Below are 26865 nucleotides of genomic sequence, written 5' to 3' on the forward strand. Positions count from 1 at the left end.
AGATGGAGTCACGGAGGCGGAGCACAGGAGCAGTGGGGGTGGACTGGATACACTGTCTACAGTATGTGTCTTTGTGTCATGATTGAAGCTGTGTGGTCGCCGGTCGGACACTAGTGCTGGGGCTGGCAGGCGTCAGTGCAGGAGGCGGAGCACAGGGGTGTGATTAGGGTGTGCCCAGGCACACCCGACACACCCCGTTCGCACGCCTATGCCCTCAACTCGAGCCCTGAGGCGGCACTGCCCGCCTATGGCCAGTCCGGCCCTGTGGAAAAGGATCCTAGGAATTTTAATGAACAGCAAACTAAGCTGCAAAAACCAGTGTCAGGCAGCTGCTGCCAAGGCCAATAAGATAATGGGTTGCATCAGAAGGGGTATAGATGCCCGTGATAAGAACATAGTCCTGCCACTTTACAAATCACTAGTCAGGCTACACATGGAGTACTATGTACAGTTCTGGTCTTCTGTGAACAAGGCAGACATAGCAGAGCTGGAGAGGGTCCAGAGGAGGGCAACTAAAGTAATAACTGGAATGAGGCAACTACAGTACCCTGAAAGATTATCAAAATTAGGGTTATTCACTTTAGAAAAAAGACGACTGAGGGGAGATCTAATAGCTATGTGTAAATATATCAGGGGTCAGTACAGAGATCTATCCCATCAGCTATTTATCCCCAGGACTGTGACTGTGACGAGGGGACATCCTCTGCGTCTGGAGGAAAGAAGGTTTGTACACAAACATAGAAGAGGATTCTTTACGGTAAGAGCAGTGAGACTATGGATCTCTCTGCCTGAGGAGGTGGTGATGGTGAGTACAATAAAGGAATTCAAGAGGGGCCTGGATGTATTTCTGGAGTGTAATAATATTACAGGCTATAGCTACTAGAGAGGGGTCGTTGGTCCAGGGAGTTATTCTGATTGCCTGATTGGAGTCAGGAAGGAATTTTTAATTCCCCTAAAGTGGGGAAAATTGGCTTCTACCTCACAGTTGTTTTTTTTTGCCTTCCTCTGGATCAACTTGCAGGATAACAGGCCGAACTGGATGGACAGATGTCTTTTTTCGGCCTTATGTACTATGTTATGTACTATGTTACTATGACATCCTCTATCGTTCCTGCATTAGGCAGCTCTGTCTGTTTGTTCTATGGTATCGTAGTCATATCATTGTCATCCATCACCACCAGCTTGTTTTTCTGACCGTCCTTCCCAACATAAAAGTATTAGGCTTCTAGCCAAAGTTTTACCCGGTGGCATCTACCAACATTGGTCCAGCCAAGGCCACCCTTAGGCTCCATTCAGACGTTTGTAGTGCATTGCGGATCCGCAATACACCCGGACGGCACCCCCATAGAAATGCCTATTCTTGTCCGCAATTGCGGACAAGAATAGGACATGCTCTATTTTTTTCCGGAGCTGCGGACCGGACGATCGGGGCCGCGCTCCGGAAATGTGGATGCGGTGAGCACACTGTGTGCTGTCCGCATCCATTCCTGCCCCATAGAGAATAAATGGGTCCACACCCGTTCCGCATAATTGCGTAACGGATGCAGACCCAATCTATTGATGTCTGAATGGAGCCTTATACAGTTATTCTCCATTAGGGTCCATTCACACAGCAGTATTTTTCCTGTCCAGATTTACATTCTGTTTTTTGCGGATCCGTGTTTCCGCAAAAAAATCTGTTTTTTTACAATCTGTGCATCCGTTTTTTACAATCTGTGCATCCGTTTTTTTTACAATCTGTGCATACGTTTTTCCGTGTTTCCACAAAAAAAGGAAAACAACGGAAGGAGGAATAGATGTTGCTAGGGTACCAAAAAAAAAAAAGATCTGTGTGAGAAACCTTTGCTTGGCTGGCATTGTTTTCTTCCTATTTCTCAGCAATCATCATGGCAGAAGACCTTATGGATAATGTACTATCACACTGATGCGGAACGGAAGCACGGATTGGAACCCAGTGGAACCACTATGGAGTGCTTCCGTGGTGTTTCTGTCCGTGATCTGTCCATTCCGCAAAAAAATAGAACATGCTATATCTTTTTGCGGAACAGATGGATCACGGACCCATTCAAGTTGAATAGGTCTGGATCCGTCCCCGCCGCCGCACGGACGTTATTCGTACATTGGGGACCGCAAATTGCATGAGGCCTTTTTAATAATAATTACCTAAACAGATAATAGGTCATCAATATTAAATACAAACATACTTTTTTAAATTTATACCTTTTTAAAAATAAAATACATACAAAATAGTAACAATATCAAAAGTTTTTATTATTAAAAAAATATATATTCAATTTACAGATCATATAATTCTCGCATGAAAGGGGCAGGGGTATTAACGATCGGGGGGTCAGGGTGATTCAGACGGGGAGGAGGGGTTAAAAGATCTAACATTTTATCCCTAGATTTTTCTAGGTAATTTACCACATCATGTGGCTCCTGAGGCCCTGCAAATTGATCTATAAGCAGTGCAACAGCTGTAATGCACCGCGTTTGCCGTTCATCTGGCACGCGACGCAAGGAAGGAGCTAGCCCTTTTTAAAGCCACTTCTTCCTTGCCGTCTGATCGATTCCGGCTTAGATATTCGAGTACCAGAGTATCAACCTGGCCTCGAAGATCTAAACCGGAATTGATCATGACACGTCACCCTCGTCTGCCAGATGAACGGCAAACTGGTGCAGCAGCTGCTGCAGGGCTGACTTCTGAGTTAGGCTCAACTTGTTCAGCTGCAGTGCTTGAGAAACCGATTCTTCTCCCATGGCCTCCTGGTTTTCTTCCTCCACCTCTCTTTCCTCCACTTCTGTGGACAGTGGTTGAGACCCAGCACCTTCAGACAGATTGTCAACAGTTCTGTAAAGAAAAAATATTCTAATTACATTTTTTTATATTCAAATTTATTTAAATATTTAAAATATAATATCAAAATTACTTACATTCTCAATTCCATTATTTGTTTTAAAAAAAATGGAGATGTCTGGTGTAAATGTATGTTTTATTTATTTTAATTTTAATTTTTTGCACCTTCACCACTCCTCTGCTTTGCATTTAATTCCCTGCGGAGCTGGTCCCTGCAGGGGTTCCATAGTTTTTTTAGTTGTTTCACTGAAAAGAGAATAATAATAAAAAAATGTTTTAATAAATGTATTACTATTAAAGGGAACCTGTCACCGGGATTTTGTGTATAGAGCTGAGGACATGGGTTGCTAGATGGCCGCTAGCACATCCGCAATACCCAGTCCCCATAGCTCTGTGTGCTTTTATTGTGTAAAAAAACAGATTTGATACATATGCAAATTAACCTGAGATGTGTCCTGTCCCTGAGATGAGTCCAGCGTGAAGGAGCCCAGCAACGCCCCGCATCCTCAGAATCTCCTCCTTGCTCTCTGACGTCAGAAAGCTAGAGGGCCGTAATCTCGCGATGCGTGAGCTAGAGCATGTGCAGTGTCCTTATAGTGTTCCTTCCCTGTGCTGGCATCAGCCTCAAGGAACGAACTGTGCAAGCACTAGCTCACGCATCGCGAGATTACGGCGCTCTAGCTTTCTGACGTCTGGGAGCAAGGAGGAGATTCTGAGGATGCGGGGCGGTGCTGGGCTCCAGTGGCGTACCGCCAATATAGGCAGCCCACGCAGCTGCTATGGGGCCCGTGGCAAGGAGGGGCCCGGAGTGCATGGAAGGCTCCGCCCCTATGTCTGTAGTTTTGTATTTGTCATTGCCACAGTCTTCCGTCCCGAGTCCCTATCTGAAGCTTGGGCGGGACCTGTGGGGGGAAGAGGGCAGCAGGGTTGGGGAACACTATTCTATAAGGCTCATTATTATTCAGAGGACTCAGGAGAGTGCACCGCCCCCTAGTAATTTAACCCCTCAGGTCCCACGATCAATTAATAGTAAAAAAATATATAGATTAATAGTAAAAAAAAAATGTGAAAATAAAAAAAACACTGATATATTAAACGTTTAACTCACCCCAATTTTACATATAAAAATATATAAACAATAAAAAAAAATCGTATTAGGTATTGCCGTGGCCGAAAATGTCTGCACTGTTAGAAAAAAGAAACAAAAAAGGGCAGGTGGTGGGATGGGCCAGGGATGGGTAGTGGGTGGAATTAGGGGGCCCAATTCAGATTCTTGCTATGGGGCCCAATGATTTCTATGTACGCCCCTGCTGGGCTCCTTCACGCTGGACTCATCTCAAGGGCAGGACTCCTCTAAGCTTCATATGCATATGTATCAGATAGTTTTTTTACACAATAAAAGCACACAGAGCTATGGGGACTGGATATTGCGGATGTGCTAGCGGCGATCTAGCAGCCCATGTCCCCAGCTCTATACACAAAATCCTGGTGACAGGTTCCCTTTAATACAAATTTACTAGACAAAATTTGAATAAAAGCTCAAAGTGTGATTTTGCTCCCGTACACACAATCAATGCTGTTCTGGGACATATGGCCCGCTCACGGACCATATGTCTCAGAGGGCATACGATCGTGTGTATGAGGGCTGATACAAACATCCTTCTAATTTTAGGGCTCATGCGCATGGCTGTTGCATTGCCGTGGCCGTATTGCGGGCCGCATATGACACTCCCTAATGCACAGAATGGCCACTCAACGGCCATTTGCATGAGCCCTAATAATCAATTTTGTGAAAGAGGCCTATTATCAATTCATATCTAAGAAATTTAGAAATATAGAATAAAAAATGGGGTTATTAAAGAATAAAAATGTTTTTTTTTTACATGTTCATCGGTTGCTATGCAATAAGTTATGCATTGCAAAAAAGAAATTTATAATGTATGCTATGCCAGACATTTTCTGACTAGGCCTCTTGCACAAAATATATATAATTTACAATATATACACAAAAGTGAGTTGGCATCAGTCACGAAGAAGCATAGAATATGTGCAAATGAGCATATAAAGTACTGTATCACTCAAAAGTACACTATGCTGCTCCAGGACATATGGCCCACTCACGGCACATAAGGCGTCATCCGTGGAGCACGGTCCGTGAAAACCCGGCCTGCCATGCTGCTGAGTGCAGGAGCGCGCAGTGTTATAGCAACCAATGACGCCGTGCGCTCCTGCACTCAGCAGCACGGCAGGCCGGGTTTTCACGGACCGTGCTGCACGGATGTGTGTATGAAGCAATTTAAAATGCACATACTTTTTAATAAATTTATATACTCACTGATTTTATCTTTCCTCTGGACTGAGGATCATGCTGTCGCTAGTAGTTCTTTTCGAATTTCCTCCCACGACCGGTGCTTTTTCACACGGTCATGGTAGACCTCGGCACGCGTGTCCCATAGGGCTGGGCCCTCCTGGATTAAGACAATCAACTTTTCAACATCAAATTATGCCATTTTGATAATCAGATCTTCTCCTTCTCCTTCTGTAGACACTGCTTTCCCTAATTTTTTTTTCTATTTCCTGTGGATACGCTATTGCGGATGACATTTGGCACCTTTCCGTCATCTGCATTTTTGCGGACCCATTGACTACAATGGGGCCATGGACCGCAATTTGCGGCCAAAAGTAGAACATGCTCTATTTTTTGTGCGGATCCGCATAAAGGAATGGAACTACGGATGCGGACACCATACTAAATGGTGTCCGCATCTTTTGCGGCCCCATTGAAATGAATGGGTCTGCATCTATTCTGCAATTTTGCGGAACGGATGCAGATTACAAATTGCGGAAGTGTGAATGGAGCCTAACTCCTGCAAGGAGGTACATACTTTTGGTACATCACGACTCCCAGCATATTCACAGGTTGGTGGGAGTAGTGCTAATGGCAGAAGTACTGTAGTCAGGAACTAAGGTTGCCATCGGGAGAGCGGTCAATATGCAATAAGCCAAAGGATGAGACGGGAGCCAAGAAAACAGGCACCAAACGAGCAAGGTAAGGGGTGAGACAGAGGCAATATCCAGGAAAAAGACCTAGGATAATTTGGAGTCACACCAGGTGTAGCGTGCCAGGACCGCAGGGGAAAACAAGTGAGGCTCACGGTGGGCCGATGGGGGTAGTGGTTGTTTGTACTCACGGTTAGCAGGTGCCTCCCTGGGTCGGCAGTGCAGTGAATGGGAAGATGGCACGAGATCTTCCGGGGCACTCTCCGTTGCAGGGAACACCAGCCAGATGTTGGTTGAGGTGCCCTTGATTGTGGCTATGCTTAGGGTGCTTGTGGCGGCTGGGCCCCTGTGTCCGTGAAGCCAGCACCGTTAGGTGCAAAATGTTAAGAGTAGTAGTTACAAGAATGAGGAGTCAGTAATTGTAAACCAGTTGAACATTTACTGAAGATCAATAGTCTCTGGACAGTTGGTACAGTTCATCAATGGACAGCTTTTGTATGCATAACACGTTCAAGGGTATTCTATTTTCTGGTAGTGGCAACTGTCTATGAGGAATTGTCCTCTTAGGAGTAGACTTTTGACAGACAAGGATTCTTGTAGGAATCCTATCTTTACTTCACAGCACACTGGCACTAAAGATGCTAATAATTATTTATCTATGAGTATTCCTTTAAGGGCACCCCCCTCACGGCAGGCAAACACATCTGCTTCATTCTTTGCCAGGAATCTCTTCTAGTAATAGGTTTTATGGTTTCTCACTACCATCCGGAAGGTTAAGTCAGTGATAAGCCGACAACTTGGCCTAAGTTATCTGGTTGTGTCCAAGCTTCTCCTGATCACTGGTGCTAATGAGGTCTATAAGCCTTGGTTAGCTGTTACCCTCAACAGTCTCCTTGCATCTCTGTGTAAAGAGTCACGGTCTGGTGCTGGTCCTCCGTAGATATCTTCTCTAGGCTTGATCAGGGCCCAGAGAAAAATGAAGCAGCTACATGGTGAATTTGGCCTGTCTCCTTCCTCCATGGCCTTGCTTTTTACTCTGACTACATTTTGTTCTCTTATTTACTCCCTGCTCTACTCTCTCCTGCTCTAAGCTAGACACCCCCCCCCCCCCCCAATATATATACTATGTGGTGCCAGCACCACCTAGGGGCGAATGAAAGAAATTACATTGCCAGACAGAAAATAAAGAATATTATACATTACAATTCAATAAGTACAGATATTCAAATTTTTGAGGTGTCCCTTTTTCACACATATGTGGGACACTGCACAGGTACAATTGCATAAGGGAGAAGAGCCAGGACAGGGTATGAAGCAAAGTCAACAGGGAATGCCTCATCTTTCGTTGCAACCATCAGGTTCAATCCAAGTTGCAGAAAAAAGAACCAATGACATAAGAGACGAGAACAAATACCCAGGACAGGGTATAATGCGAAATCAACAGGCAATGCCTCATCTTTGGATGCAACCTGGTTGACGACGACGGGAGCCAGGATGACTAGCTGGCTGCGAGGAGGAAACAGATGAGGTCAGCAACATCTCCATGGCCGCTGGACATGTTCACGTAATTGGAAATAAGACAAGTGAGATCTAGTGTATGCATGTTAAAACTTCTGCTTAGCTCTGTCCATACCCAACTGGCAGTAGATGACCGGTCCATGTGCTTATAGGACAAGGGTCCCAAAAAAGTCCAAATTATAAGACTACCTTCAATTGCCATTTTAGATTCTGAAAATTTTAGTATTTTTTTTATTTTTATTATAGTAAATTAATTATTTGTTTTAATGCGGTAGACATCTAAAGAAGCTGAGACAGCAAGTTCACTAGTGCCCTTGGGTGGGAAGCTCATGTAAATCCATTCTGACTCATGTTGTGACATTGATAGATATGCCAATCGTTGCTTCATAGAGAATCTGTTGTATAAACAGTGTGCACCACCCCATGTACACGCCAGGCACACCCTAAATATATTATGCCTCTGACCTTATGACACTTTATCACTTGTTAGCAAGTGTATATTTGAATCTCTCTGCTTTTAAGACAGTGATTCCTCATAAAATATTCATTAATTAACATTCCCCATATGTCTACTTTATGCTGGCATCATTTTGGTAATGTAATTTTATTCTTTTAGGACGTTAGAATTTTACAAGCAATTTTTGAAATGTTTAGGAAAATTTCCAAAGTTAACTTTTTTAAGGACCAGTTCAATTCTGAAGTCACTTTGTGTGGCTTACATAATATAACTGTAACACCCCAGAGTAGCATTACCACTTCTGCACCCCGCTACTGTCTTTATTGGTTGACCTCATGTCATCATGTGTATTTATTTCAGGTCCAAACACTGTGCATTTCCTATTTTGCAACTGTTATGTTCATGCTTAATGCGCCTGGTTCACCAGCAGGTGGCAGCAAATATGGCATCGCTATACTTACATAGAATGGAACCTTCCAGTCCATTCTAACCCCCCTCTGTGGAGAAGTGGGCAAGTCCCATTTCCTGCAGGAAGGGTGGGGACCAAAGTTTTCATCAGTCTATTGCACCCCCAGCTAGGGGAAGGGTGTGCAGCTGGGGACATCTATGCTGGACGGGCCCAACCGAGCCAAGCTAGCTAGAGCACCTTCAGCTCTGCTGAACATGGAGGCCACAGCTTAGAGCCTCAGGAGCCAGGAGGAAAAGTTCCCTGGCATAATCTAATCAAGAGTCAGCCTACAGAGAAAGAAGTTGCAGCATAAAGAAGAAGCTAAGTTATACAGCTACCCTGTCAGTACAGCAGAGTCAGAGAGCAACAGATGTAGCAGAGACGAGTTTGCCTGCCAAGTTTAATGCTAAAGCCTGCTTGGACCAAGTCAAAACCTGTCAACCGTTTTGGAGAATGTTTATTGAAAGTAAAGCTGCTATTCAACTTCATCACAAGGTCTGAACTGCAATTTTGGCCCAGAAACACATTCTTCTTAGCATTCTACAATAAAGTATATATATTTTTAAATATAAGGACATCCTCTTTCGTTCCTACATTAGGCAGCTCTGTCTGTTTGTTCTATGGTATCGTTGTCATCCTTTCCCCTTCAGCTTGTTTTTCTGACCGTCCTTCCCAACATAAAAGTATTAGGCTTCTAGCCAAAGTTTTACCCGGTGGCATCTACCAACCTTGGTCCAGCCAGGGCCACCCTTACACAGTTATTCTCCATTAAAGTGAATAGTGGAACAAAAAAAGCCAGTTTGTGAGATTGGTGGTGGTCCCATCAGTCAAACCCCCATTAATTGCCCTTTTTTTGTGGTGAGGATTAAAGTTGGAGTCGATAAAACAAGCTGCTCAGTCAGTATTTAAGGTTAATATTAGTCTCTGGAGTTTCTGAGCATTGATGATATGTGAAATAAATAGTGATCATAGGGGCAGGAGTCTGTGGTAAGCTTTTTTCCTGTTAGGAAACAGATCATTTTAGGCTACTTTCACATTAGCGTTTTTCTTTTCCGGCATAGAGTTCCATCACAGGGGCTCTATACCGGAAAAGAACTGATCAGTTTTATCCCCATGCATTCTGAATGGAGAGCAATCCGTTCAGGATGCATCAGGATGTCTTCAGTTCAGTCATTTTGACTGATCAGGCAAAAGAGAAAACCGCAGCATGCTACGGTTTTATCTCCGGCGCAAAAAAACTGAAGACTTGCCTGAACTCCGGATCCGGCATTTTTTTTCCATAGGAATGTATTAGTGCCGGATCCGGCATTCAAAATACCGGACCTTTAAAAATGAGAAGAAAAAAAATACCGGATACCGTTTTGCCTGATGACACCGGAAAAACGGATCCGGTATTGCAATGCATTTTCCAGACTGATCAGGCATTTTTCAGACTGATCAGGAACCTAATCAGTCTGAAAAATGCCTGATCAGTCAGAAAAAATGACATGCGTTTGCATACAGTTTGCCTGATCAGCAACGGAACTGCCTGCCGGAATCAAACAACGCAAGTGTGAAAGTACCCTAAGCCAGGGATGGCCAACCTGCGACTCTCCAGCTGTTGCAAAACTACAACTCCCAGCATGCCCAGACTGTCTACAACTATCAGCCTATAGAAGGGCATGGTGGAAATTGTAGTTTTACAACAGCCACACATTGGCCATTCCTGTCTAAGCTATGATCTGTTGGAACCTGGCTAGACTAGGTTTCATAGCCTAAGCAATCCTCTGGTCTTCACCCCTAACTCCTGCAAGGAGGTACATACTTTTGGTACATCACGACTCCCAGCATATTCACAGGTTGGTGGGAGTAGTGCTAATGGCAGAAGTACTGTAGTCAGGAACTAAGGAACAGGTTGCCATCGGGAGAGCGGTCAATATGCAATAAGCAAAGGATGAGACGGGAGCCAAGAAAACAGGCACCAAGCGAGCAAGGCAAGGATAATTTGGAGTCACACAAGGCACAATAGCATAAGGTTCCATTCACACGTCTGCAGTGTTTTATGGATCCGTGAATTGCGGATCCGCAAAACACCGGTCTGGCACCCCAATAGTAATGCCTATTCTTGTCCGCAGCTGCGGGGCCGCGGACCGAAATGCGGATGCGGACAGCACACTGTGGGCTGCCTGCATCTTTTCTATCAAATGAATGGGTCCGCACCCATGCCGCATAATTGTGGTATGGATCCGGACCCAAAGTGCGGACGTGTGAATGAACCCTAAGGGAGAAGAGCCAGGACAGGGTATAAAGCAAAGTCAAGAGGGAATGCCTCATCTTTCGTTGCAACCATCAGGTTCAGTCCAAGTTGCGGGAAAAAGATCCAGGATCAGGGTTCATTTGGAGTCACACCAGGAACAATGACATAAGGGACGAGAACAAATACCCAGGACAGGGTATAATGTGAAATCAACAGGCAATGCCTCATCTTTGGATGAAACCTGAGACTGCTGTGCAGCCTAAGTAGGGGACCAGCAGGTTCAGGCCACGGTGGATGACGGGAACCAGAACGACTAGCTGGCTGCGAGGAGGAAACAGATGAGGTGAGTGACATTTCCATGGCTGCTGGACATAATCATGTCATTGGGAATAAGACAAGTGAGATGTTATTATAACAAGAACATGTTATACATGTTCTGTATAAATCTTTTTATTGAACAATAAGGTTACACACAGTACAATAGCACGTGTGGATTACACTGCCTTTAACAAACACCTTTTGACATGGATGAAAAGCATGACATATGTAATAAGCAGTTGAGAGAGAGGTAATATTACCAAACAATACAGCAGCATGACATACTGAAAATCAAATAAAATATATGAAAATAGATAATGAAACATAAGGGGTTAGTTCAAACCAATAAATAAAAGTCTATAACTAAAGACCAGAATAATAGAGATTCGAGACTAAGTTCTAATTCATGCGCACTACAAACCCGATAACATCTTTTGTTTCCAAGTTGGCGCGCATGCGCTGATTTCTCTGTAGAATGGCGGCTGAGAAAGAAATATACTTCTAAGTTGGCGAGCCTGCGCGTACTTCTCCAGAGCACCGAACTCGGGATGAAGCTCTATTTCTAAGTTGGCGCGCCGCACGCGCAGACTTCTCCGATCATCGTGAGAGGGAGTGGGAGATCATGGAGTGACAGGGCCAGGAGGCGGAAGCGTCAAAACAATCAAGCCTATCAGAGCTGGAGACGAAACAATGACGGGGAGATGGATACAATACATAGTAAGTAATACGATAGGTTATCAAAGGTACGTCATCTGAGACCGAACAGTTAAAGGAGGGTCCCCGCCCCCAACGCACGATCCCCTGAAGACGGTGGGTGTCCAGCGAAACATGTCGGGATGCAGGGTGTATATGTGTGTGTGTTTTTAGATTCAGTGGCAGACAGGCAGGGAGCTCCAAAATAGGAGTATAATTACAGTAATTATAGCAATACAGGAAGGTAGAAACGGACTGTCAGCCGGAGCGCTTGAGGCTGAAGTTGCTACAGAGTATTAGAGTTTAGAACGCTGCTGTGAAGAGATATAAACAGCAGGAGTTCGCGGACTATGAGAGGGAGCGAGCCTGAAACCACTGGGAGTTTTAGCCTGTCACAGATTTTGTTTGCTATTTGTGAAAAGATTTTTTATGAGAATGCACAAATAAAAGTGAAGCTTTAAAAAAAAAAGGGGACAGCACATGAAAAAAAGAAGTGGATGGGTCTCAAGGACCAAATTTTAGTGGTACGGTCCACATCAGGAGCCTCATGACCTGTGCATTCCGGTTCAGGGCCAGATCTGAATTCTTTCCACAGTTTAGAGTATAATTGATGTGTTCTTCGTTCCCAGCTTGCCAGCTCCTCAAGTCTACATATCGAATCTACTTTCTCAATCCACATCTGTACTGTGGGGGGTTCTTTACTGAGCCACTTTAGGGGAATTAGCAATCTAGCTGCTTGTAGTAGATGAGTGTGGGGTCCATGAGGCATTAGATAGCCATAGAAGCACTGACTGTAAACTAAATGTTATGTTTGTTGTGCACATAGCATTTATTTTGCTCCCTATTTCTTTCCAGTATTCCTGTATAATTGGGAACAGCCATAATATATAGCTCATAGTCCCCTCTTCCAATCCACATCTCCAACATACACTAGATTCCCTCAAGCCTCTATGGTATAACTGGCTCGGAGTTTTATACCACTGTGTAAGGGTCTTATAGTTTAGTGCTCTCATTGAGAGAAACAAAATAAGAGTATTGCAGGTTTGATACCTTTTAATGGCTAACAAAAACAGATATAATAATGTTATACAGCGAGCTTTTGAGACATCACCAGTCCCTTCATCAGGCGTACTACCTAATGAAGGTAATACACCTGATGAAGGGACTGGTGATGTCTCGAAAGCTCGCTATGTAACATCATTACTTCTATTTTTGTTAGCCATTAAAAGGTATCAAACCTGCAATACTCTTATTCTGTTTCTCTTAATGAGAGCACTAAACTAGTTTTCTATTGGCTAACACGGTACCAGACTTTTTCCTTTTTCTTTTGACCAAATGGAGGGTCTTATAAGAATGTTCTTGTATTCTGACACATCTTGAGAATCCATGTGACCTAAGGTGTATAGTTGCTATATCTCTTTCATTAAAGGATCTACTGAGTTCTCTCGCCCATGTCCTGATGTAGGCCGGTACCCCACTCCCTTTAGCAGAGAGCAAAACATTATATAATATGGAAATCAGCTTTGGAGGAGGTGATTGGAGCTGAATCAGTTTTTCCATTCAAGTATAAGAAGGCAAATTTGGATATTTTGATATATGAAGAGAGAAAGTGATGAATGCAGATCCAAGGACCCCAGAAAGTTCCTCGTGGAGCAAATTCTAGCACAAAAATGTTCCACTCCAACCCTACCCTTCATTGCTTTCAAGACAGATTCCAGGGAGTGGCTGCTCAGCTCATTCCAGATCTCAGCACAGCTTCCGGAATCCGGCCTGAGCAGAAACGGGACCAAGGAAGCTGGCAGCAAAGGTGATGGCTTGGAAAACAAGGACAGGTCAGAGTTGAGAGTCTGTATACACAACACCAATCCCCTAGTAAGGCAGTTGGCAATGCCCTTGACTGGTGTTAATCCCCACAAACTAGCTATCTGAGATTTATGTAGTTCTATATTTGTGCCCAGTACATGGTAAGCTGTATTGCATAAATGTAGCCAGCATCTAAGTTGGATAGCTCTGTAATACACTGAGATGTCTGGAAGACCAAAGCCTCCGATTTCTCTCCTCAGTTTTAATCTATCATATGAAATACGCGGTTTCTTTCCCTTCCATAGAAAGGTAGAAAAAATGGACTTCACCTGTAGAAAGAATGTCCTAGGTAAGCTGATGGGAGCCATCTGTAAACAATTTTAAAAACTTGGGCATAATAAATGTTCTCAATAAGTTCCTCCTCCCTACTCATGAGACACAGGGGACAGCCAGTGTGCCTAATTGAGTCTTGACCCTATGCAGCAGACGGACAAAGTTTGCCTGATAAAGCTTCCCAGGCTCCTTCGTAATCTGAATACCTAGGTATGTCAGTTGTGATGCAGACCATTTGAATGGGTCATTTTTCTTTAGCGAAGCAACCACTCCATCTGGGACTGAGATATTAGGTGCTTCTGATTTACTATAATTCACTTTGAAATTCGAGATCTTCCCAAAGCTCTCAAATAGAGTAAGTATATGGGGGAATGCCTGAGAGGGGTTTGTGATCAGCAGCAATAAATTATCCACGAAGGCTGCAGTAGTATGCACCCGATCACCAACCTTCAGTCCGTCAATGCCGGAATGACTCCTAATGGCACTCAACAGGGTTTCCATCACAAAAATAAAGAGAGTAGGTGACAACAGTGGCGTGCCCAGGGTGTTTGGCACCCGGGGCAGGTCATTTCTCTGGCACCCCCCCAAATACTTGACCACATACCTCTTACATCCAGGGACATCTGCTGTCATGTAGACCTTCTCTTTCCTCTTCTCCTCAGTTAGACCACCATGACAAATTCTTTCAGCCTCATCTCGTCTCTACAGAGTTTGTACCACAGACACGTTAGATTTCTCAGTTTTTCCATCAACCTCCCCATCCTGATGTCCCCACAGTGTCATCCTGCTGCCTCTCCCAATACTGTGCCCGTTGTGCCCCCCAATGCCCCAGGTACTATACTGCTGAAAAAATAGTAACTCTAATAGACATAATTGGAGTCCTTTATCAAACTGGTGTAAAGTAGAACTGGATTTCCAAAAGAGCTGTCAAATATGAATGTCCCCTAGCGTGCCCCCAGTAATAATAACACCCAATACTGTGCTCCAGGCAATAATCTCTCTATAGTGTCCCCAGAAATAATAGACTGGCCCCTACAGTGCCTCCCCAATAGAAAGGCCCCAACGCTGCCCCCCACACAGTAATTTCCCCCACACTGCCCCCCACACAGTAGTGTCCCCCACACAGTAGTGTCCTCCACACTGTGATCACGTCATCCATGCGCGTGGGGCGCCCTGACGTCACTCTGAAGCGCCCCGGGAGCCGCACGGACGGTAAGTATACTGCTCCCCACTACACTTTACCATGGCAAACAGGACTTTAGCGTCCTTGCAGCCATGGTAACCATTCAGAAAAAGCTAAACGTCGGATCCAGTAATGCGCCGAAACGACGTTTAGCTTAAGGCCGGATCCGGATTAATGCCTTTCAATGGGCATTAATTCCGGATCCAGCCTTGCGGCAAGTGTTCAGGATTTTTGGCCGGAGCAAAAAGCGCATCATGCTGCAGTATTTTCTCCGGCCAAAAAACTTTCCGGTCCGGAACTGAAGACATCCTGATGCATCCTGAACGGATTTCTCTCCATTCAGAATGCATGGGGATAATCCTGATCAGGATTCTTCCGGCATAGAGCCCCGACGACGGAACTCTATGCCGAAACACAACAACGCAAGTGTGAAAGAGCCCTTAGGCAAAATAGTAATTATAGCCTCTAGTGCTTGTTTAGGTAGAGGTGTACCTTAGAACAATGCTGTGCCCCACCTTGTAATAAGTGGTATCGGTATCGGCATAAACCTTTTATAGTAACATGCTGGTAGGCCATCTGGCCCAGGGCTCTTGCAAGTGGAACGTCATAACATACACTATCGACTTCCATTTGTGTTCCGAATTTTGGTACCAAGTATGTGTGTTGAAAACTGGTCACTAGTTGGGATTTAATCCGAATATTGGGTAGAAATTGATAGTTCCTCTTTCTGTGACTTTGTTCGAACTTTATTAACAACTCTTATCATCGAATATAATTTTTCATCGAATACTATCATCGAAGTTTTATGGTCGACTATTTTCTACGATTATTATTACTTTTATGATTGGAGACCCTACATTGTTGCCTTTTAGAATTTATTGATTATTGGGATCGGTATATCTATGTAATTTATTTTTTAGGTTTTTATGATGATATCCAGTTGAATATATTTTTATCATTAAGATTTTATTGCTATATCTGTGATTTATGAAATTTTATTTTACTTAGCCTGTTGATATTTATTGCCATATTTGTGATTCATGAAATTCAATTCTTATCTAATAAAGATCCCTTTACTATAGAGAGTGCCCCCACTACTTTTTATTCTCTCATTTATTCGCATTTTGCCAGACTGGGTGTTGTCTGACAGTGGGAGCACCTCTGCGAGATTCCCCCCTCATCCTAGTGCGAAATTTCTTTGTATTTAGATATTTAATGAGGCTTATAATTTCCTCTGAAGTAATCGGGCTTAACAGGATATTGCGGTCTACATCAAATAGCCTAGGAAGTTTGAGCAATTTCAGAATTGACTCTGCATCTCTATGTGCCTCCTGTGCTCCTTACTTATTGTAACATAGTAACATAGTAACATAGTACATAAGGCCGAAAAAAGACATTTGTCCATCCAGTTCGGCCTGTTATCCTGCAAGTTGATCCAGAGGAAGGCAAAAAAAAAAACTGAGGTAGAAGCCAATTTTCCCCACTTTAGGGGAAGAAAAAATTCCTTCCCGACACCAATCAGACATCAGAATAACTCCCTGGATCAGCGACCCCTCTCTAGTAGCTATAGCCTGTAATATTATTACACTCCAGAAATACATCCAGGCACCTCCTGAATTCCTTTATTGTACTCACCATCACCACCTCCTCAGGCAGAGATTTTTTTCTTCTAAATTATAGAGTGCAGAATAAAAGTCCTTAAAGGCCCTGGCAATATCCTTAGCTACAGAGACCTTACCCCTCCCCTCCACTAAAATGGAATTTACATATGTCGATTCTCTCCTCTTTTTAATTAAATATGACATCATGCGGTTACCTTTGTCCCCATGCACATAATATCTAAACTTGGCATACTGGTATGCTTTAGCATGTTGGATATTAAGATGATCTTTAAGCGACAGAGACAGTTTATTTTGAATAGCTGTTAAATCAGAGTCTCTATCTAGCAGCGTCTCGTTCAGACTCCAGGACCATTGCCTCTCAGGGAGGTTAGAAAAGAGTAAAGAGACTGAGACCTCTGAGTGATCTGATATTGTAATTTGGCCTATACCGGCCTCTTGTACCATATCCACATGATGGTCTGAGATGAAGATGTAATCAAGACGGTGGAAGGTGTTATGCACTGCTGAAAAATAGGTATAGTCTTTTGATGAAGGGTTCAGGAGTATCCATGTGTCTATCAGTTGAGAGTCCTGAAAGGACACGGCACGGGCATGCGCACTGTGATGCCAATTGTGGGCACGGCCTCGCTACATGTAGTGCGCATGCACCAGCACAGGCATGAAACCAGTGACTAGAGGGTAGACCAGAAGCAAACAGGAGGACTGGAGGCCTACATGTAGCGATGCCGTGCCCACAATGGGCATCACAGTGCGCATGCTCGCGCCGGCGGTGCACTGCGCACGGGCGGGATATCGGTCGGTCCTGTGGATGACGCAAGGGACCTGCAGGGCGGGCCAAGGAAGAGGCTGTGGAGGAGTAAGGTAAAAAGAAGGCAGAGCAGCCTGGGCACCTACACACAGAACGTCGCCCATGGGCACTTGCGAGCCCTCATTTGCATATGGATTAAAGTGCGTTTTCCTGCTGGTGAAACTCTGAAGAAAATTACAAAGGTACCATTTGAATCATGGATAGGTGTGCTAGAGAGCCATGTAAGTGGTGTACAATGTCATATTTTGGTGACAGACTCCCTTTAAATGATGTTACCTTAATACTAGCCATAGCATAGAATACAACAAATATCTGGTCTAGACTTTGTCTTCGGCCCCACTTCTCGCCATCCAACATAAGAAAGCAAAACATACTGACAAACTAAATGGGAAAAAATATAAAAATAAAATTGACAATCTTCTCAAGCAAAACATATATCGGAGGTTGAGAGTGGGTGGGTAGCATTGTACAAGTAGTGCTAAGAGACACAAACATCCCACACCGCTCTGAATCCTCCCTATGGCAGAGATGGAGATAATATGAGTCATTTCCCTGAACTGTTTCTCCTCGCCCGCGTTCCTGAATTACATGAGTATAAACCGAGAAAACTGGTCTATTATCCTGCATAATACCTAAGAAAACATAAGTATCTAAGAGAGCATCAGTATACAATCTAGCTAACATAAGCTTTAAAGCTTTTCATAAGGCCTCATGCACACGACCGTTGTTGTGTTCCGTGTCCGTTGTTCCGTTTTCCGTGATTTTCTGCGGACCCATTGACTTTCAATGGGTCCGTTGAAAACTCGGATAATGCACCGTTTGTCATCCGTGTCCGTGATCCGTGTTTCCAGTCCGTCAAAAAAATATGACCTGTCCTATTTTTTTCACGGACAACGGTTCGCGGACCCATTCAAGTCAATGGGTCCGTGAAAAAACACGGAGGCCCACAAGATTGTCATCCGCGTCCGCGTCCGTTTTTTCCCTATCATTTGCAAGGCAAACTTGACTTAGATTTTTTTTCACTTTCCTTCATGTCTGGTGATCCTCCAAAAATCAAGGAAGACACACGGAAACAAAAACGGATCACGGAACAACGGAACCCTGTTTTGCAGACCGTGAAAAAATACTGTTGTGTGCATGAGGCCTAAGATTAAGGTTCTCCCGCTAGCTACAGCGAACGGTCAGGCGGCCTGAGTAACTGAGGCCACATAAATTGCAAAGAGGCCCTGTTCTCATCCCTTATACTTGTATACTCAGGGCAGCGCCACTCACCACCTTGAATTTACCACCCGCAGAGTCCAACGATCAGTCCATGTGATGTTCAGACTGTGCCCTGGTTCTCCTATTCTTCTGGCTGGGGACCATGTGCCACTTCCCTTGTTCTGGTAGCGTTGGCCATTCGTCGCCAGAGCTAGGCAGCGTGAGCCATGATGGGATGGTCACTGGTTCCACATTTAAGAGGCTCCATATTGGCAGCAGGTCTGCAGGTGTCTTGATCACTTTCCTTTGGCCTTCCACCAGAAATGTAATCCCAAATGGGAAAAGCCACTTGTACATAATCTTGCGTTGTTTCAACAGTTCCGTAAGTGGACGCAGCATGCGCCTTTTAGCAAGCGTAGATGGTGCAAAGTCTTGAAAGAAAAGGATTTGTGCCCCGTCGAACTTGAACTCTTTCCTCTCTCTCGCAGCAGTGAGTATGGCGGCTGTATCCACATAGCTGAGTAAACCACAAATTACATCTCTAGGAGGCTCTCCCTGTATAGGTAGTGTTCTGAGGGCCCTGTGGACCCTTTCGATTGTTATAACTTCTCCACGATCTTGGCCCATTAACAGTGAAAAGAGGGTCCTGGCGACACCCTGTAAGTCTTCTCCTTGCCCCTCCGGTAGGCCTTTTATGCACACATTTTTCCTCCTACTTCTGTTTTCCTGGTCCTCTAGCATATGCGCTAGGTTCAAGGACTCACTCTGTGAGGCAATTTTCTGTTTCACTGCGGCGCCAAACAAGATAAGGGAGGCCTGGTTGGATTCAAGTGCCTCTACCCTGTTCCCAATATGTCGCATTCCGTGCTTTATGTCCGGGAGTTCTTTTAGAACTGGGGCTAGAGCTTGCTCTAAAGTCCTCTTTAGGATGCTCTGAGACAGTGGGTCTCTCTCTGTGTTATGTACACTTGCCCCAAATTCCGAAGATTCCCCGTCTGAATCCTCCGCTACATCTGACTCTAGCGCCGGATCCGGCACCATCTTGGGTTTTCCTGCTCGCGGTGACAGCTGCCTTTTCCTCCAGAGCTTGTCTATTTGTGACTGACCTCGCTTCTTTTTAGGGGTCTCCATCTATTCAGCAGCTCTGTCCTTTCCTATTTTCACCATGTTAGCAGATTTATAGCAGGTTTGTGAAGCGGGAGCTTGAGCTCAAGCGTCCGACATGCAGGCAGTCAGGCCAGATCTATGCATGTTAACATTTCTGCTTAGCTCTGTCCATACCCAACTGGCAGTAGATGACCGGTCCATGTGCTTATAGGACAAGGGTCCCAAAAAAGTCCAAATTATAAGACAACCTTCAATTGCCATTTTAGATTCGGTGTATTTATTAATTTTTCTGACTTTTTTCCTATAATTTTCTTAACATTTTTGTTTCTTTTTTCAATTATAGCAAATTAGATATTTGTTTAAATACGGTAGACATCTGATGAAGCTGAGACGGCAAGTTCACTAGTGCCCTTGGGTGGGAGGCTCATGTACTGTAAATCCATTCTGACTCATGTTGTGACATTGATAGATATGTCCATCGTTGCTTCATAGAGAATCTGTTGTATAAGGACAGGTATCCATAGCACAGAAACAGTGTGCACCACCCCAGGAACACGCCAGGCACACCCTAAATATATTATACCTCTGACCTTATTACACTTTATTACTTGCTAGCAAGCTTTTATTAGGTAAACAACTTAACCTCAGGTTATCGCATGAACTGGAAATGACCAACGCTGCGCTTGAATTAATTATATGCTTTCTGATATTTGTATCACTCAATTCTGCTGCTAAAACCTAAAGTACAGACACAAACCCGACTGACCCCGTTATAGTCAAAGGGGTCCATTTGGCGCCATTGGTGTCTCCCATGTAACAGATCCAGCGCTGCCATTAATTTTCTTGTTTTGGCCCAATAACAGAGGAGAACAATGGGACTGACCCAGAGCCAAAGTTACACTTACTTAGTACTTAGTAATAATTTTGGGGGTGGGATGGGCACCATTTAATTATTTTTTTTCCACAGGATTACTTCAAAATTAAAGGCTATGTACACATTTGGGGCATTTTTTTTTATTATTGCATTGTACTTATTTTTAGCTAAATGTCATTTTTTCAATTGATCTTTATTAACAATATGGAATCCTTTTTTCTGTACAGAGCTGAGATGCTCTACTAGCAGCCTGTGGATTTTCTGTCTTTTCCATAATCTTTTCTGTCTGACATTATAAACACTCATTATAGCTCAGTCTTTATCTTACTGATAAGAATGGGGCTTAAATAAGTGACTTCTCAGTAGTTTAGAGATAAGGGTTAATAGATGACCGGCACAAAGTGAAAGTGAAAGTACCAGTCACACAGTTAGAAAAACAGTTAACACTTTGTGACAGAACGGCTCAATATTTTTAATAAAGGCAATTGAAAATGTGATTTTTAGCCAAAAAGGAGCAAAATGCAATCATAAACAAAAATTGCCTCCAAAGCTGTACATAGCCTTTAAGAGCATCTCATAATGAAAAGATCATCAGTATTTGATTGGTGCAGGTCCGACACCCGGGACCCCCTCCGATCAGCTGTTTGAGAAGGCACCGGTGCTCGCAATAGCCACATGACCTTCTCTCAGCTTTCCCTAGGACAGTAACGTCACACTCATCGGTCACATGGCCTATGAGAAACTCAGCCACATTGAAATGATTGGGGCTGAGCTGCGATACCAAGCACGGCCACCATACAATGTAGGGTGCTGTGCTTGGTGAGCTGAGAGAAGGCCCAGTGCTCACAGGAGCGCCGGTGCTTTCTCAAACAGCTGATCGCGAGGGGTCCCGGGTGTCCGACACCCACTGATCAGTAAAAAATCTTGGAAAACCCCTTTAAGCTGTTAGATGGTCTTGAATCATTATCATTGAAAAAGGTTCCACAGCTTTCTATTATACTTTGTTTGTATTTGGTGCACTAACAGTGACATACCTTTAATGGAAGCAGACCACAAAACTACTTCGGGGCCTGGAAGGGGGAATGGGGGCCTGTGCTTAACTCTTTCTTCTGTTCAATACATGAAAACATGCATTTTCATGCAGCCACCACTAGGGGGAGCTCAGTGCAAAAGATTAGTGCAGCTTCTATTGAGAGCAATAGTAACTGTGTTAATTTCTTTTCAGCTCCTCCTAGTGGTGGCAGCCAGTTTAGTAATATATCATCTGAAGAGAAGCAGTGATTTAGAGCCGTATCGAGGAGATTTATCAGTGTATTTATGACAGTGGACACACATTGAGAAGTGTGGTGTTCAGAATGATCACCGTAATTTTAAAGCACCTGTTCCACTTTTTACGACATAAGAGTTGGATAAAGTGGCCAAGGGCAACTTATTTTTTATTAAAATTGTTTGTTTTATTTGTTAAAATTTGCCTAATAAAAAATTGTACACATATCAGAAATTTGGGACATTTTGCTTTGTGTTTTGCATTGCCTGAGAGTGTTTGACACACGTGTACTAGGAAACTAGGTGGGACAGGGGAGCCCATAGTAAGTATTGTTATAGGGCCCTATGAGATCTGTGTATGTCCCACAGTCTTGACCAGGGATGCCCAACCAGTGGCCCTTCAGCTGTTGCAAAACTACAACTCCCAGCATGCCTGAACAGCCTACAGCTATTAGGGCATGCTGGGAGTTGTAGTTTTGCAGCAGCTGGAGGGCCGCAGGTTGAGCATCCCTGGTCTAGACAATGCTCTGTGAACGAAACACATCAGCTGCCATTGCACAGATCTCTCTGGTAGTTTGTTACAATGTATCAGTGTGGAGTCCAGGCTGCTTAGCTTACAGAGCATTGTCTAGACTGGATCCAATTGTATCCACCTCTCAGCTGAGAGCAGGACCAGGTATGTAGAGGTTTACTGTGTCTGAATGTAAACCAGAGTTTTCATTCACTGACAGCAAACAAGTATCCTGAAAATGGTGATGAATTAGGCCTCTTTCACACAGGCGTCACGCGTGAGGGCCGGATACAATGCGGTGCGTCGTGGGAAAATGCGCGATTTTTCCGCGCAAGTGCAAAGCGTTTTAATGCATTTTGCACGCGTGTGAGAAAAATCGGCATGTTTAGTACCCAGACCCGAACCCGGACTTCTTCACAGAAGTTCAGGTTTGGGTTAGGTGTTCTTTATATTTTATTATTTTCCCTTATAACATGGTTATAAGGGAAAATAATGGCATTCTTAATGCAAAATGCTAAGTAAATTAGGGGTGGAGGGGTAAAAAAAAAAAAAAATTTAACTAACCTCATCCACTTGTTCGCTCAACCCGGCTTGTCTTCATTCTTCTTCTTTGAGGACCTGGGAGAAAAGGACCTTTGGTGACGTCACTGCGCTCATCACATGGTCCATCACCATGGTGATGGACCATGTGATGAGCGCGGAGCCATCACATGTACATCACATGGCCCATCACCATAGTGATGGACCATGTGATGAGCGCGGTGACGTCACCAAAGGTCCTTTTTTTCCCAGGTCCTCAAAGAAGAAGAATGAAGACAAGCCACGCTGCGCAAACAAATGGAAGAGGTGAGTTTAATTTTTAATTTATTTTTTTAACCCCTCCATCCCTAATTTACTTAGCATCCCGATCGTCTCCTAGCAACCATGGGTGAAAATCACACCGCATCCGCACTTGCTTGCGGATGCTTGCGATTTTCACGCAGCCCCATTCACTTCTATGGGGCCTGCGTTGCGTGAAAAACGCACAATATAGAGCATGCTGCGATTTTCACGCAACGCACAAGTGATGCGTGAAAATCACCACTCATGTGCACAGCCCCTCACGCATTGCACCCGAGAGGAAAACTCGCCCGTGTGAAAGAGGCCTTAGACACAAATTGAGTTAGAAAGTTTCCTGCCGGAGCCCATTACCTATAATGGTCTTGCACAGTTTCTCGGGCCAAAAGCCGGATCTCATGCCGAAAACTGTCCGAATTCCCACCGGATCCCATTAAAGTCAGTGTGGTCCGGCAGTGCACGGTATGTGGAATAATGAACAGACTGCAATCCACAGCATGCACATTACTGGTGCAGATCCCACGACCCACTAATTAGTGCCATTGAATCTCCATGCGGACAATCCACGTGTGGATCCACATGCCAATCCCCAACACAAATCCAATTTTCAGATGTGGATTTCTGCTGCAGATGATTTTCAAATCCAGATCGTGAAGAAGTGCTCACAAATATAATAACCTACATTCTTAGGGCTCATGCACACGACCGTTGGCTGTTTTGCAGCCTGCAAATTGCGGATCCACAAAACACGGATACCGGCCGCGTGCAGTCCGCATTTCGCGGAACGGAAAGGCCGGCCCCTAATAGAACAGTCCAATCTTTGTCTGTAAAAGGACAAGGATAGGACGTATTCTTTTTTTTTGTTGTTTTTTGTGGGTCCGCAGAACGGACATACGGATGCAGCCCCATTGAAATGAATGGCTCTGCATCCGATTCACAAAAAATATGCGGATCGGATGCGGACCGAAAATACGTTCATGAACATGAGCCCTTACTGAATGTCTTTTTATAAGATTATGCAGAGAGCTATCATGCTGTCATGCATCTGTAATAATGCTCTTTACAGATTGTAGATCTGATAAATGCCTACACCAATTTAAACAGCAGCATGCAACAGTTACTCCATCTCCGTAATTGCAGTCATTCCTTGACGGTTGCCTGAGCTGCATTTAGTTAGCACACTTACCTTTCCCATTCTATCATAATTTGCAATGATTCCAGATGCAAGATTTCGAGCACTTGGTCCCTAATTCAAAATCCGTGGCAGGTCGCCACCTGTACCATTTATAATACCGTTTTCTTCCCTTCAGGCACCAGGACCTGGGTGCTTCCCTGCACATCCCTACAGCTATGCTTCTGCCATCAGATTTCCCAGACTCCTGAATGCAGTCACACCGGAGCTCAGGATGTTTAGTAGCAGAATTTAACAGAATTGTCTAGGAGTGTGGGCAGGGGCGGACTGGGAACTTAAACTGGCCCTGGAAAAAAAAACTAAAAGTGTCCCCATTTTGTAGGCAGGTCCAAATTAATAGAAGACAGGACCAGTATAAGTAGGCAGGGACAGCAATATTTCCCCAGCAGAACCAAATACACAGTTCAACACAAAATACCGCCGCCCCTGCCACAGCATTCAACTCTATCACCGTCCTGAGGAAGGCAATACAGTTGAATGCCAGAGGGCACTTTCTTCTGCCACCCAGGTGAATAAGTCTTAGATGCTTCTAGTATTAATTAATGCTGAGAGCATCAGATTGCTACGTACCCGACGGGCAGCTGTGAGGAGGGCTTAGGCAGACCCCTGGGCATCGTCCCACCCGGAAATTTCCCTGTAGGGTCTATGGCCAGTTTGGCGCTGAGTGTGTGGGTAAGGTCAAAGAAAATTTCAGATATGGCAGGGTCATGACGGGGGTATTGGTTATGTATCGTTCGCCCCTTCTTACCTAATTGCCCTTTCTTGTATCCCCCACCACCCCCATTACATTCTTCCTTCACCACCCACCGAACCCACATAAGACTCGGACAACTGACTGGAAATGTAATGTACACAGCAGCCGTTTATTAAATAACAAATACATAAATAACCACAACCATAACAATAATAATAACCTAACCCAGTGGGGGGAGGTCCTTGAAGCCCCAAAACTTCGGGCTGCTGAACCAGGGTGAGCCATTCTTGCCTCCAGCCATTACCCCCAGCTCAGAGGCACCACCGAATGACCCCCCCCTCAATTGACCACAACAGCTCGCTCCACATGGGAGTCCAGCCCCCACCGTGGGGCCCCCCCAATGTCCTCAAGTTCCACAGTGACCAACTCCAAGGACCCCGCCCTAGCCGCCGTTACATGACCAAACTCCCCAACATATCTCCTCCTCTTGCTCAAACCGACCCCCAAAACTAGGGAGGGTGGGTGGGAGCTTAATTTTCTACCTAAAATGGCTCCCTTCTCCTTCTTCCCCCCAGTACTTAAACCCCCTTAACTCCTCCCCCCTAACTCGAACTGGCCTATCCTAACCCCACTTGTTCCCCCTTCTAACCCCCCTCCAATCCAACGATCCCTCGGACCTCCCTAACCTAACCCCCGTCATGGGGGCCTCCCCTAAAGGGCTTCGCCCCCCCAGTCCGGCCATTGCTTGATGGGGGTATTGGTTATGTATCGTTCGCCCCTTCTTACCTAATTGCCCTTTCTTGTATCCCCCACCACCCCCATTACATTCTTCCATCACCACCCACCGAACCCACATAAGACTCGGACAACTGACTGGAAATGTAATGGCCACAGCAGCCATTTATTAAATAACAAATACATAAATAACCACAACCATAACAATAATAATACCCTAACCCAGTGGGGGTAAGTCCTTGAAGCCCCAAAACTTCGAGCTGCCGAACCAGGGTGAGCCATTCTTGCCTACAGCCGTTACCCCCAGCTTAGAGGCACCACCGAATGACCCCCCCTCAATTCACCACAACAGCTCGCTCCACATGGGAGTCCAGCCCCCACCGTGGGGCCCCCCCCAATGTCCTCAAGTTCCACAGTGACCAACTACAAGGACCCCCCCCCCCCCCCCGCCACCAACGCACGGATTTGACCCTTCAACTCCGGGCGTTCCTCCACAACCTCAGGGCAACCTCGATGCCTTCCTGCAAAGCCAAATTCCACATATCCAACCCAACGGCGTTCAAGTGCACCCCGTCCGACCTCCAAAAGGCCCCCACTCCACTCTCCAACTCCCTGTGCCTGACCACCACTGCCTCATTCTGAGCCATGAAGTGCCCTATTGCCCTATTCACCTTCACGCGAGCCTTATTAACCGCCTTCACTGATCGTGCGTCCCTCCAAACCCACCTCGGGACTATGTCCGACCACACGGTCACCAGACCAGGGAACAACGACCATAGCCGTAGTAAGTCCCACTTGATATCCTTCACCAACTCCCGAATAGGCCTTGCCGCCAAATCATTGCCTCCCGCGTGGACCACTAAAACATCAGGCACCCTGAGCCATCCGCACAAACCGATGCACCTCCGGCAACACCCCTTTCCAGACCATGCCCCTGCGCCCTATCCATCTTACCACCACAGACTCTCTGTCAAAACCCAACTGCTGACCGTCCGGCCGAACCGCTGCCCGGACGGCCCCCCAGAAAACGTACAAATGCCCCAGGATCCACACCAGAGTGGGTGCCGCATCTGTAACGAGAAAAATTGCAAGAACAATACCACAACTTTTTACATGATCAAAAGCACCCCATCCCCCACCATCCAATCGGAACGCCTACAAGCGATCTAAGCG

Source organism: Bufo bufo, chromosome 1 (genome assembly GCF_905171765.1).
Source record: "Bufo bufo chromosome 1, aBufBuf1.1, whole genome shotgun sequence".
NCBI lineage: Eukaryota > Metazoa > Chordata > Amphibia > Anura > Bufonidae > Bufo > Bufo bufo.